Here is an 11,890-nt window from a genome sequence, read left to right on the forward strand (position 1 = left end):
GTTGTCCCAGAGATGTCTTAAACTGTCCTCATTTTTTAATATTCTTTTTTCTTTTTTCTGTACAGTTTCAGTGATTTCCATTCCTCTGTATCATCCAATCTACTATTAATTCCTTCTAGAGTACTTTTTCATTTCAGCTATTGTATTCTTCATCTCTGCTTGGTTGTTCTTTATATTTTCTAACTCTTTGTTAAGGACTTATAACTTCTCACTCTGTTCCTCCATTCTTCTCCCAAGTTCTTTGAACATCTTTATGATCATTACCTTGAACTCTTTATTGGGTAGATTGTTTATCTCTACTTCATTTAGTTCTTCTGGGGTTTTTTCTTGTTCCTTTGTTTGGAAGATATTCCACTGTCACCTCATTTTGCCTAATTTGCTGTTTATATTTATATGTATCTGGTAGGTTGGTACATTTCCCGACCTTAGAGAAATGTTCTTTTGTAGAAGACGTCCTATGTGTCTCTTCATTCTGGTCACCAGAGCTATATGCTCCTGGGGTGCCCCCTATGTGGGCTGTGTGGTTCCTTCTGTTGTGGCAGGGTTGACGCCTGTGGGTGGTCTGGTTGGTGTGGCTGGCCTCTGGTTGGTTTCCAGATCCCACCTTGTGCAGAGGCTGCTGGCCACTGGTTGGCAGGGCCAGGTCATGAGGCTGCTGGTTGCAGGACCCCAGGGGGTCTGTGGCTAGTGCTGACCCACTGGTGGGCAGAGCTGTGTTCTGGAGTGGGTGGTTGTGGGGCTGGAGGTCCTGGATCTAGGATCAGCCTGCTGGTGGGTGGCCCAGTTCCTGACAAGGCTGGCTGTGGGGTCCAAGGTGTCTCAGAGCTAGTATTGACCTGCTGGTAGGTGGGGCTGGAGCCCAAGGGGTCCCAGGGCTGTGTAAGCTCACTGCTGGGTGAAGCCAATTCCTGGGTCTCTGGTTACAAGGCCCTGGGGGTTCCGGGGCTGGTGCCAGCCTGCTGGTGCATAGGCTGCATCTTGGTTGGGAGACTGCAGGGCTGTGGTGGTCCTGAGGCTGGAGGCCACCTACCTGTGGGCAGGGCCAGGGCCCAGGGAAAGAGGCTCACTCCTAGCCCATAATCTATATCACTCTCCACTTCATTTTCTTAAAATGGACATTTTTTAAAATAATGAAATCACTATTTTAAGGACTCTCTTCAAACTTGGTTGCTGCTCCTCTGTCCCACCTATACATGAATTCTAGATGTGCCACTGGAAGGAGGCTTGACAAGTTCTTACAAGGAGCAGAGCTGAGAGGCACGTACAGGGGGCCAGGTGCCCAGGGGAGGGCGTGTTCTCCATAAGACTGCTTAGTGGTGGCATGGCCACTGCGGGTACACAGGGCAGTTCCAGGAACAAGTTTCTGAATCCTGGTAAAGGCAAAAGACCAAAACATCTTACTTCCTAGAGGCAAGAGTTGACCTAATTCCCATTTCTGTCCCAGTGTTGAATCTTGCGCATCTGGGAACCCACGACTCTTTCTTTCTTAAGGTCCACAAGGTCCCTTTTGTTATTACATGAGTGTCTCTAAAGAACGTGATGGCATCTCTGTTGTTTGCAACCAACACTCAGACAAGGAGATATGTAAATTATCAACTAAGACCTCTGTTAGGGTTTTGAAATAAAAACACCCTGTATTTCACCTATGAAACCACATGAACAGAGACACAGAAACAGCAGATCTTCAAGGAGAGGGGAGTGAGGCAGAGGCTCAAAGAGAGGCAGGAAAAGGCACGGAGACAGGATCCCTCCCCTCAACTCTCCCTTCCCTGCCATTTTCTGAGACACCCAGTGACCTTAGGACAAATCCTGCTTTTTGGCCCAAGCTAGTTCAAGTCAGATTTCTATAGTTTGCAGGTAAATATAAAGCTAATGCCTCTATTTCTTATCCTAGATTTCTGTGGGGAAGTCAACTGGATAGACTCTTGATGTGCAATTCAAATGTGAGTATATATGTGTACAGATATATAGAGCCCCAAACAGGCTGCCTAAGAAATCTAGGAAAGCATTAGGTCATGTTGAAGACCCAGATTTTAACCTTAACTGCCTAGCTGATGCTTTACATGAAATACCAGTGAAAAAAGGTGGAGGTGCTGAGCTGTAAACCTGCAGAATATATTAGTGTGCGTAGCTAAAAGTAGCCATGGGTAACTACAACCCCTTTTCTTGCCTAATAACCAGTTTCTTTTCATCCAGTCCACAAACACTTTAGTTATATTCACTGGTGTTACACAGTGAAACACAAAATAAAGATAACACATCAAGACTATCTACAAAATTTTATTGTCTATTTACAGAAGAAGAAAAACATACATACCATTAAAACAAATAACGTGCTTTTTCTCAAAAAAAAGCCATGGACTCCAATGATATTCAAATAGGGTAACATAATTGTTGGTAGACAATCTTCCATGAATATCGTAAAGAGCTCTGGCATCCGGGGTAAAGGATGCCTGAATAGCCACCCTAAAGACAGAGCCCCCCCAGAGCCTGTAGGGATTTGTCTCCCTGGAGCCTTTGTTTACATTAAGGGGGGGTGGAGCTAGTGAGTCCAGAAGGCCCCTCCCCAGGGAGGGTTGGTCTACATACAGAGCAAAGGCATCTCTCCTCTCTCCCTTCCCCCTCCCACCCCTCCTCACTCTGCAAGTAGAGCCATAGCTCGAGATCTGCCCTGTTTTCAGACTTCACACTGTATCCCAGATCACCCAAGACAGTCCTGGTTTACACCTGTTATACAGAATGATTATGAATATACTTCATTTCATTCTTAAAAATGTCCCCCTTTGGAAGGTAAATAATGATACATCCCACAAGATTTCAAGAGCTATTCTCAAGGAAGTACAGTATTACCCGATTTTTTAATGTTTTTGATATTTGGTGATTCATTCCTTTAATTTGTCAACTCTAGTTACTCTGGTTGTATTGCCATTGAAATAGTCAAACTGCCCCTTGAGGCTTCTCACCTCAATTCTCCTAGAACTCGACACTTATGCTGGAGCACACCTCACCTTCTGCTTTTTTATAGAGCATATTTAGGGACACTTTGTGTCCCCTGCATTTGTCCACAATATTTCTCTTCATATGTGTCAGTGTCCACTGACATTCCTAGTCTAGAATTAAACAAATGAGTGAAATAGCTTTTGGATAAAGCCAATGATTATCCCCAAATTTAGCTGCTTAAAGATTCAGATTGTTTCCAGGTTTACTAGGAATATAGTTTGCCTATGCTCACTTCGTACAAGCAACAACACTCATGTTGCAATTTAAACAGGGTTGATATTGGTTTTCCTCTACAAGTGGAAGATTGAGACCCAACATTAAATCATTTATCCCAGGTTAATGGTAAAGGGAAAACAAAACCACAAAACGTAGCCAGCCACTGGTTTTCCTGTTGGGTGTTCTATCCTCATTATGAAGTGGAGCAGGGCAGGACCCTATATGGTCTTTGGTCCCTGTGTCCTCAGCCTGCCTTTTGTCTGTGAAAAAACTTTAGCCAAAGAATAAGTTGAATCAGAGAAATGAGAAAATGCAGAAACAAAGGAAAACAGTCAAAGGAGACCAAATAATAATAGTTTAGTCATTAAGCAAAGTCAAGGACTTTTAATTTCTTCTCAAGGGCTATAGAGAATATTCTGAGCCATATCCTGTGAGCTGTCTTGTAGATACTGAAAGCCCCGCTGGGTGGAAGAAGTTAACTACATGATGACCAGAGTGTAACCATGACAGAAGCTGCCACAATTCTGAGAACTGGCCTCAAAGAAATGGGAACAAACTGACCCTGGAACTAAAAAGTAACTGTACTTAAAACAATCAAGATGACGCTGATCAGACAACCAATGACCAATTTCAAGATGATGGTCAGAGCTGACTGTGCTGTTTCTGCATGTGGTCCCCTCCCTCCGCCTATAAAAGCTCTTGCCCAGTGATTGTCAGTGGAGGGAGTCGGCCTTTGGACGGGAGTCTGCCCTCCCCCCAACCCTGGTTGCTGGCATCCAAAATAAAGCAAACTTCCCTTTCCATCAAACTTGTCTCTTTGTTGGCTTTGGAGCAGCGAGCAGCCAGACCTCCACTTTTGGTTACAAGTATGACTGTGTGTTTCCATGTTGCATGTTTGCTTTGCACCTGTATTTTATTCATTATAAGGTGTGTTTCTGATATACTGGTCCTGCCATCAGTCTAAAAATACAATATTAATAGTAATTCATTCTTAAGGACCATGTTTTATTTCCAAAAGATAGAAGAAATAAAGCTGAAAGAGATAGAGCTAAAAAAAAGTACAGAGGTAAGACAGCTGGAGACTTTTGGTAAACTTCAATCACAAACTGAAAAAAAAAAAAAAAGAGTAAATATATCACTGCTGATGCATATTATATATCCTAGAACTAGGCAGACAGATGGATCCAGCATGAGAACTTTTTGCTTACCCTAGAATGAGAATGCATTTAATTATATTACAAAATTTTCTACCACTGGCTTCAAATTACAAAACTAATATATATTAAAGTAAATTTAATTTAATTTAAATGACAAATTTCTACAATTAGAAAAGAGTCTGGGTTAATGCTCTTAAATTACAAAAATAATACTTCCCCTTGGCCATTTCATTACCAAACAAAATAATTTAAGCTCATCCCAGACAACCATATAGCGTCCAGTGCCCCCCTTATATTTATGGGGGAAGCTACCTATTGGTAATGATTTATCTATCTTCTTTAACTCCTACTTTTAATTCAATTCTTAAACACCATCACGTCTTACCCCTTACTTCCCCTACCCTCCATCTTGATCCCTGGACATCTATTTTCCTTGCAGTGGCAATCCTGTTCCTTGTCCTTCATTGGTCTTGAATTCTGTAAGCTCTTGCCTACTGCTATCTGCGGAACCCTATGTCTCCTCCAAAGATCCTTCCCCCAACTTTTCATGTTCCAATCTAAGCTGCCAACCAGCCATATGAACCTCATCGGAAAATTCTGCATCTTATCTCTTTTTCCTCCAGAGTAATTTCCTCTCTCTCTGTCTCAACTTCTCCCACCCAAATTCATCATAGGGTCTTTTATGTTATTATTTTTATGTTAAAAGAAAATATAAGTTGTCCTCCCAACAAAAAGGGCAATTATGTTCAGGGGTAATATTCCAACTTTTTAGCAGAAAAAGTGACAAAATCACCAAGCTACCAGAACTGACTGCAGCGAGGCTACAACTCTGAATGACAACCCAGCAGGAAGAGATTCCTCTGACCTCTCAAAGCAGTGATTTGCAAACCTGTTGCATATTGGAATCACCTGGGGAACTTTTCAGGCCCACCGGTGACTGGCACCAGGCCCAGTCCAATTCAACCAGAATCTCCGGTGGTGGGTCCAGGTGTTGGTATGTCTTAGAGCCTTTGCAGCTGATGTGTTAATGTGCAGAGAGGGTAACGGCCGCCAGCTTGGATGACTGAGATGAGTAGCCATTGCTGCCACCGCTCAAACTGTAGCCAGTTTTTATTTTTTTGGTGGGGGGAGGGCTGCATCAGGTCTTAGCTGCAGCGCACGGGATCGTCGGTGAGGCATGCGGGATCTTTTCATTGCGGCGAGGGCTTCTCTCTAGTTGTGGCGCACTGGCTCCAGAGCACGTGGGCTCTGTAGTTTTGCAGCATGCGGCCTCTCTCATTGAGGCGTGCGAGCTCATGAGTTGTGGCGCGTGAGCTTAGCTGCCCCCTGTGGCATGTGGGAACTTATCTTAGTTCCCCGACCGGGGATCGAACCTATATCCCCTGCAGTGGAAAGTGGATTCTTTACCACTGGACCACCAGGGAAGTCTCATGTAGCCAGTTTTTGAAATGGATGTTTTTTCTCAGGCCCAAAGGGGTGATGTGAATTTAGCAAATTCCACACAAGAATCAGTGGCTAAGTGGAAACTCTGTCTTGACCCTCTGACTCCCAGGGAAGTCTTCTTCCCACTGTACCAGACTCCTACTGGACACACTCAGCATTCCTGTGTATTACAACTGCAACATGCATGCATTTTGTCGTTGTTGCACGTTTCTGTGTAGATCTCATGGACCTACTTTCCTGAGTGTTCATCAAAGGCAGTTACTGAGGATGAGGAGGCCACAGCCCTATTTAAGACTCACCATGCGATGTCTTTCAATAAGCAGACAGTCGTCATTACAAGCTGACAGAAACCAAAGAACAGAGCAGAGGGGAAGCCCTCTGTAACTCTGATCTCATTGTAGGATCCAGATGGTGTCTTGTACCAGGAGGATTCTGTGAGGATACAGGTGAGCAGTATTTACAGCATCGGTGCAAGGGGGTAGCTGAACTGGTAACACGGGTTCAGAATGAGGAGAGAATAGCCTTGTTCAGTTTAGTCCCTTATTGTACAGGTGAAGCCAAACTCATGCAGTGGGCTGGGATGCAGAGCTAGAATTGGAAATCATGTAACCTGTTCATCCCTGGAATGCTACACCAACTCCATTGTGATGCAGGGGGGAGTGTGCCTTAACAGTGTTCCTTATGAAGGAAGAGAGAGAGAGAGAAAAAGAGAGACAGAGACAGAGACAGAGAGAGATCTCCTGTATTCACTGTACTTAATCCATCAAGGTTGTTTGGCCCTGATACCTGAATTCAAATTCAGGCAGTCTTAAAAAAAGAACTCAGACTTTCTCAATCTTATGCTAGACTGCCTCCCCAAAGGTATTTAATAATTCTAATAAATAATCTATATATTGCCTTTCAATCTGTCCATTTCATTTAAATATATAATAATATTAATTTGGTGCAATGTACGGTCACCGGCCTATCAGGGTTGGAAATATAATCCTTCCATGATACTATTTAGATCATAGAGACTGTGAGATAAGATTAGGGCAAAAGGGGTTTCTGATTGCTTTCTCCCCTTTTCCCAGAGGTATGGGGAAAATTATTATGTGTAAAGTGCCTTAGGGTCTTCAAAGGAGAGCTGCCGTAACAATATAAATGTATAACTGTTTTGTACGTGAAAAAAGAACAGGAATTCTAGGAGCACTAGTAACTAAAACAATTCTGAATTTTGAGGGTAGAAACCTGCACTCTAATTCCTCCAAATCAGTCTTGGATATTAAAAAATACAACCCAATTATAAAATGTTTCATTACAGCAATCGAGCAATCTTGTTTGCCGCTCACCTAGCAGTGTACAGAGCTTTCCTCTGACTATAAAACAGGGATCTTGTAACCCATAAGCAGGAATGTGAACAGCCCCTGCTGTGATATTTAATTTACAGGGAAAAAAAGAAAGAAAGGAAATCCAAACCGCAGCCTTGGGCAGGCAGTCTGTGGCTCAGACACGCTACATTTTAACCAGCCTAAAATATTAAATGTTTAGGCTCAGGGGATCTGTGAGAGTTTAGACCCAGCTGTAATATCGGTTTAACAATCAGAAAAAAATAACTTTCCATTTCGGAAGCAAAATTAAACTGGCATTAAACAATGTAATTGACTGAGTGTTATAACTTTGAGCTATGACTCAAATAGAGGTGAGCACTTTCCCATTGTCTCAAATTGTCAGTAATTACAGTCATCATTTAATGTAATTTACCTAGCAACCATTAAATAACCCAAGAATGGGAAAGCCTAATAAATTGTAAAAATGTATTTTATTGATGCACAGTATTTTACGTAACTCTATGTGTACATATAAATAAACCCCATTAACCCAGACAGTAGAGAGTGGATTTATACAGACACTGAATATGGTTGAAATTGTTCAGACATAAGATCTCTGTTGGGATTAACGATGCAGCATTAAAGTGATTTGAGTGCTGAAAGGGAAAAAGGAGGACACCCAACATCTTAGAGATCTTTCTAGGTTAGATTTTTATAACGGGAGTACTATTTTGGAATTAAAGCGTTCATTGTAGAGTCTGTTGAAATTCACTGAATGAGTGTATTTGGGAGGCAGAATGTCACGGGTGTTAAGCTGGAGCTAAATGGTTTGAATCCTAGCTCTGCCACTTACCTTGCTGGGAGGTTATATTTAATGAAATGCCGCCTTTCATGAACAAAAGGGGGAAAGTGCTCGCCACTGAGTCTGCACAAGAAAATCTTGATCAGATACTTATTGCATTTAATGTCCTTATCCAGACTCTGACTCAAGGAGACACTGATTCATTAAATAACAGAACCCAAAAGTATCCTGACACTCAGACATTGATTCCACAAATGAGCCCATCGCTGGTCCAAAGCTGTCCTGAAGCAAGGCTGCCTGTGGGGTAGAGAGGCAAGATTTGGGGTCCACAAAGGCTGGGAGAACTGTGCAGTTTTGACAAGTCATTGAACATCTCTGAGCTTCACCAACCTTCATTGGTAAAGTGGGGATAATGCCAGCTCAGGATGGTTGGAAGGATTCAATTAAATTAAAGAATACTTCAATACATGGTAACTTTTATTGAGAGGCAAGGTAATGATATTAGCATCATTTTTAAAACATGCTGTGTAACAAAGAGAAACTGTTTTAACAGTAGTCATTGAGCATAACCGGGGTATTGAAATTCAGATGATCAATTATTCTGAGCTGAACGCGGCATCACCTCTTAGCCTATTCTAGGGTCATTCAGTGGTTGCTAGATGTGAGCTTCATTACCCTTAATCTTTGCAGGTCCAAATTCAAAAAATACATAATTTGCTCAAGCCATATAGCTAGATAACATCCCAAGTGTATTAGTCATGCTGTCCAGAGAAACAGAACCAGTAGGAGATATACAGATATGTAAATACATATGTGTGTAGAGAGACTTATTGTAAGGTGTGATTTCAAGTGATTCTGGAGGCTGAGAAGTCCCAGGACCTGCCCTCTGTGAGCTGGGGACCCCGGGAGGTGCTGGTGTAGTTTGAAGGCCTGAAAGCCCAAGAGCCAGTGGTGCAGATTCCAGCCCAAGTCTGAAGGCCTGAAATACAGGAGCACCGAGAGTGAAGTTGGATGCTCATACAGTTAGGGGAATTCAACCTGCCTCTGCCTTTTTGTTCTACTCAGGCCCTCCATAGATTGGATGAGGCCCACCCACGCTGGAGAGAGCAATCTGCTTCGCTCAGTCTGCGATTCAAATGCTAATCTCTTCCAGAAACACCCTCACCCCGCAACTGTGTTAGCCAGCTAGCTGTTCATCCCCCGGTCTGGTCAAGCTGACAGATAGAACTACCCATCACACCCATGTCTTGGCTCCTGTCCGTGATTGTGCTGCTGTAAAAGTGGCTTTTACTCCTGTTGTTTTTGGCTCTCCTTATTTTTTCCAATAGCAGAACAATTTTTGTTTTCAAATGAAATATTACTTGGACTCACAGAAAAAGTGGGAAGGGGGTCTTTAGCCCTTCGCCAACCCTCCCAGACCCCACACGCTTGAGACTCCTCTGGGGGAACCCTAAGGCTCTGTGGAATCCAGATGGAAAAGCACTCTGTCCCACAGGAATGCACTGTCTCCACAGCCTACTGGGGAAGGGGAATTGAAGAAGTGAATATTCTTATGCACTTTTGAAAGTAATAAATCTATTTGGACATTATACTAAATTTAGCAAGTCTTCTATTATGAATTATTAAAGGAATGTCAGATTCATGTATTAAACTTATGAAAAGGCTTTTTCTTCAAGGAGATTATGTGATAAAGTATGATAAGATGTGACAAAAATCTAATTTAGAAGTGAGTACGCTTTTTCATGTGACTTTCTAATACCTTTAATATCTTTTATGCTACTCTGTTTCTCCTGAAAAAAATGCCAATTAGAATATGAGAATATATGTATACAGGTGTGTATACATCTTGCTCTTGTGTATGTATAAAAGAGCAAGCAAGCAAGAAAAAGGCTAATACCGAGCCTTGTCATTTATCTTCTCACTTGCATCTTGACTACACCCAGGTCTCAAATGTACGGTCACCGGCCTATCAGGGTTGGAAATATAATCCTTCCATGATACTATTTAGATCATAGGGACTGTGAGATAAGATTAGGGCAAAAGGGGTTTCTGGTTGCTTTCTCCCCTTTTCCCAGAGGTATGGGGAAAATTATTATGTGCAAAGAATGAGGTCCTTTTATGTTAATAGTCAGTCTTGCTTGCTGTGTCTTACCTGCTCAGCACAGACTTCCCAGTCTCTTGCAGACCTGCACTCATGAGCTTCTGGATGCGCAGTACGTAGCACGCGTGCTCACGAGCCCACGTGAGTGACCACCTGTCATTGGCTTCTGCCCCTCGGCCCTCCCAGCCTCATCTCAGCATCCTCTGCTTCCAAGAAGAGCAGAGCCCTTCCGGTTCACCTTTTGGTGAGAAGAATCCTCCTCAACTGAATTGCATTTGCACCCTTGTCAAACAAATATGTGTTGTCCCCGTATGTGCGGATCTATTTCCGGATTCTCCATTCTGCTCCGGTATTCTACTTGCCCACCTTCATGCCCACACCACGGTGGCTTGGGTACTGTCACTCTATAAGCAGTCTTAAAATCTGGTCATTTTAGTCCTCCAACTTTGTGCCTCTTTTTCAAAGTTGTTTGGTCTATTCTCGAGCCTTCACATTTCCACGCAAATTTTAGAGCCGGTTTTTCAGTTTCTACAACAACAAACAACCACAAAGCACCCTTTTGGCATTTTGTTTGGGATTGAATTGAATCTATTGATCAGTTTGAGAGAGTTGCCATCTTGACTACGCTGAGTTATTGGACCCATGATACATTCTATTTCTCCATTCATTTGGGTCTTGAATTTCTCTCAGTTAGGTTTTGTAGTTTTCAGTGAATAAGTCTTGGGCATCTTTTGTCAAATTTATCCCCTGGTTTTAAGTATTTTTGATGCTATTATAAGTGTTTCTGTTTAATTTCAATTTGTGATTATTCATTGTTAGTATATAAAAATACAATTGCTTTTTAAAAATTGGTCTTTTATCCTGCAACCTTATTTGTCCTATTAATGTTTTTGTAGATTTCACCTATCAGTTTTTGCCTCATATATGTTAAAGCTCTGTTATTAAATGCATAAACATTGAGGTTCATTAAGTCCTCTTGATCAATTGCCTCTTTATTGTTATGAAATGACCTTCTTTATCCATGGTAATATCTACTGCTCTGAAATCTAGTTTTTCTGCTATGAATATACCCAGTCCAGCTCTCTTTTTGATTAGTGTTCATATGGTATATGCTTTCCAAGCTTTTATTTTTAACCTCTTTATGTCTTTATATTTAAAGTGTTTTTTGTAGGCAGCACTGAGTTGAGTTTTGGCTTGTTATCCAATCTGATCATCTCTGATTTAATTGAACTTTGAGGGAATCTACATTAAATGTGATTTCTAATATGATTAGATTTAAATCTATCTATCTTACTATTCATTTTATATTTGTTCCATCTGTTCCTTGTTCTAGTTTCCTGTTTTCCTGTCTTTTTAAAATTAATTGGATATTTTAGATGAGTCCATTGCATCTTGTTTGTTGGCTTATGAGAGCTCACTCTTTGTTTGGCTATTTCAGTGGTGGCTGAGGGTTAATAGTACACATCTTTATCATATTGGCCATTTACTTTCAAATTATATTATAACACTTTAGTAGAATATTAGTGTGAGGACCTTGCAGTAGTACGCTGCGGTTTCTCCCATCCTGCTTTCCTGCTATTATTGTGATCATCTTACATTTGCAGATGCTATAAATTCCACACTACATTGCTGTCATTTTTGTTTAAACAGTCAAGTGGTATTTAGAGAGATTTTTAAAATAAGAAAAAAAATGATCATATTCTTCCCCATGTAGTTACAACTATCAATACTCCTGTTTCTTTGTGTAAATCACTATTTTGACCTGGCATCCTTTTCCCTTTGCGTGAAAGATTTTCTTTAGTATTTCCTGTAGTGATGATAGATCTGCTGGTGTTGAGTTTTTTTAGCTTATTTGTGTCTT

Source organism: Balaenoptera ricei, chromosome 12 (genome assembly GCF_028023285.1).
Source record: "Balaenoptera ricei isolate mBalRic1 chromosome 12, mBalRic1.hap2, whole genome shotgun sequence".
Taxonomy (NCBI): domain Eukaryota; kingdom Metazoa; phylum Chordata; class Mammalia; order Artiodactyla; family Balaenopteridae; genus Balaenoptera; species Balaenoptera ricei.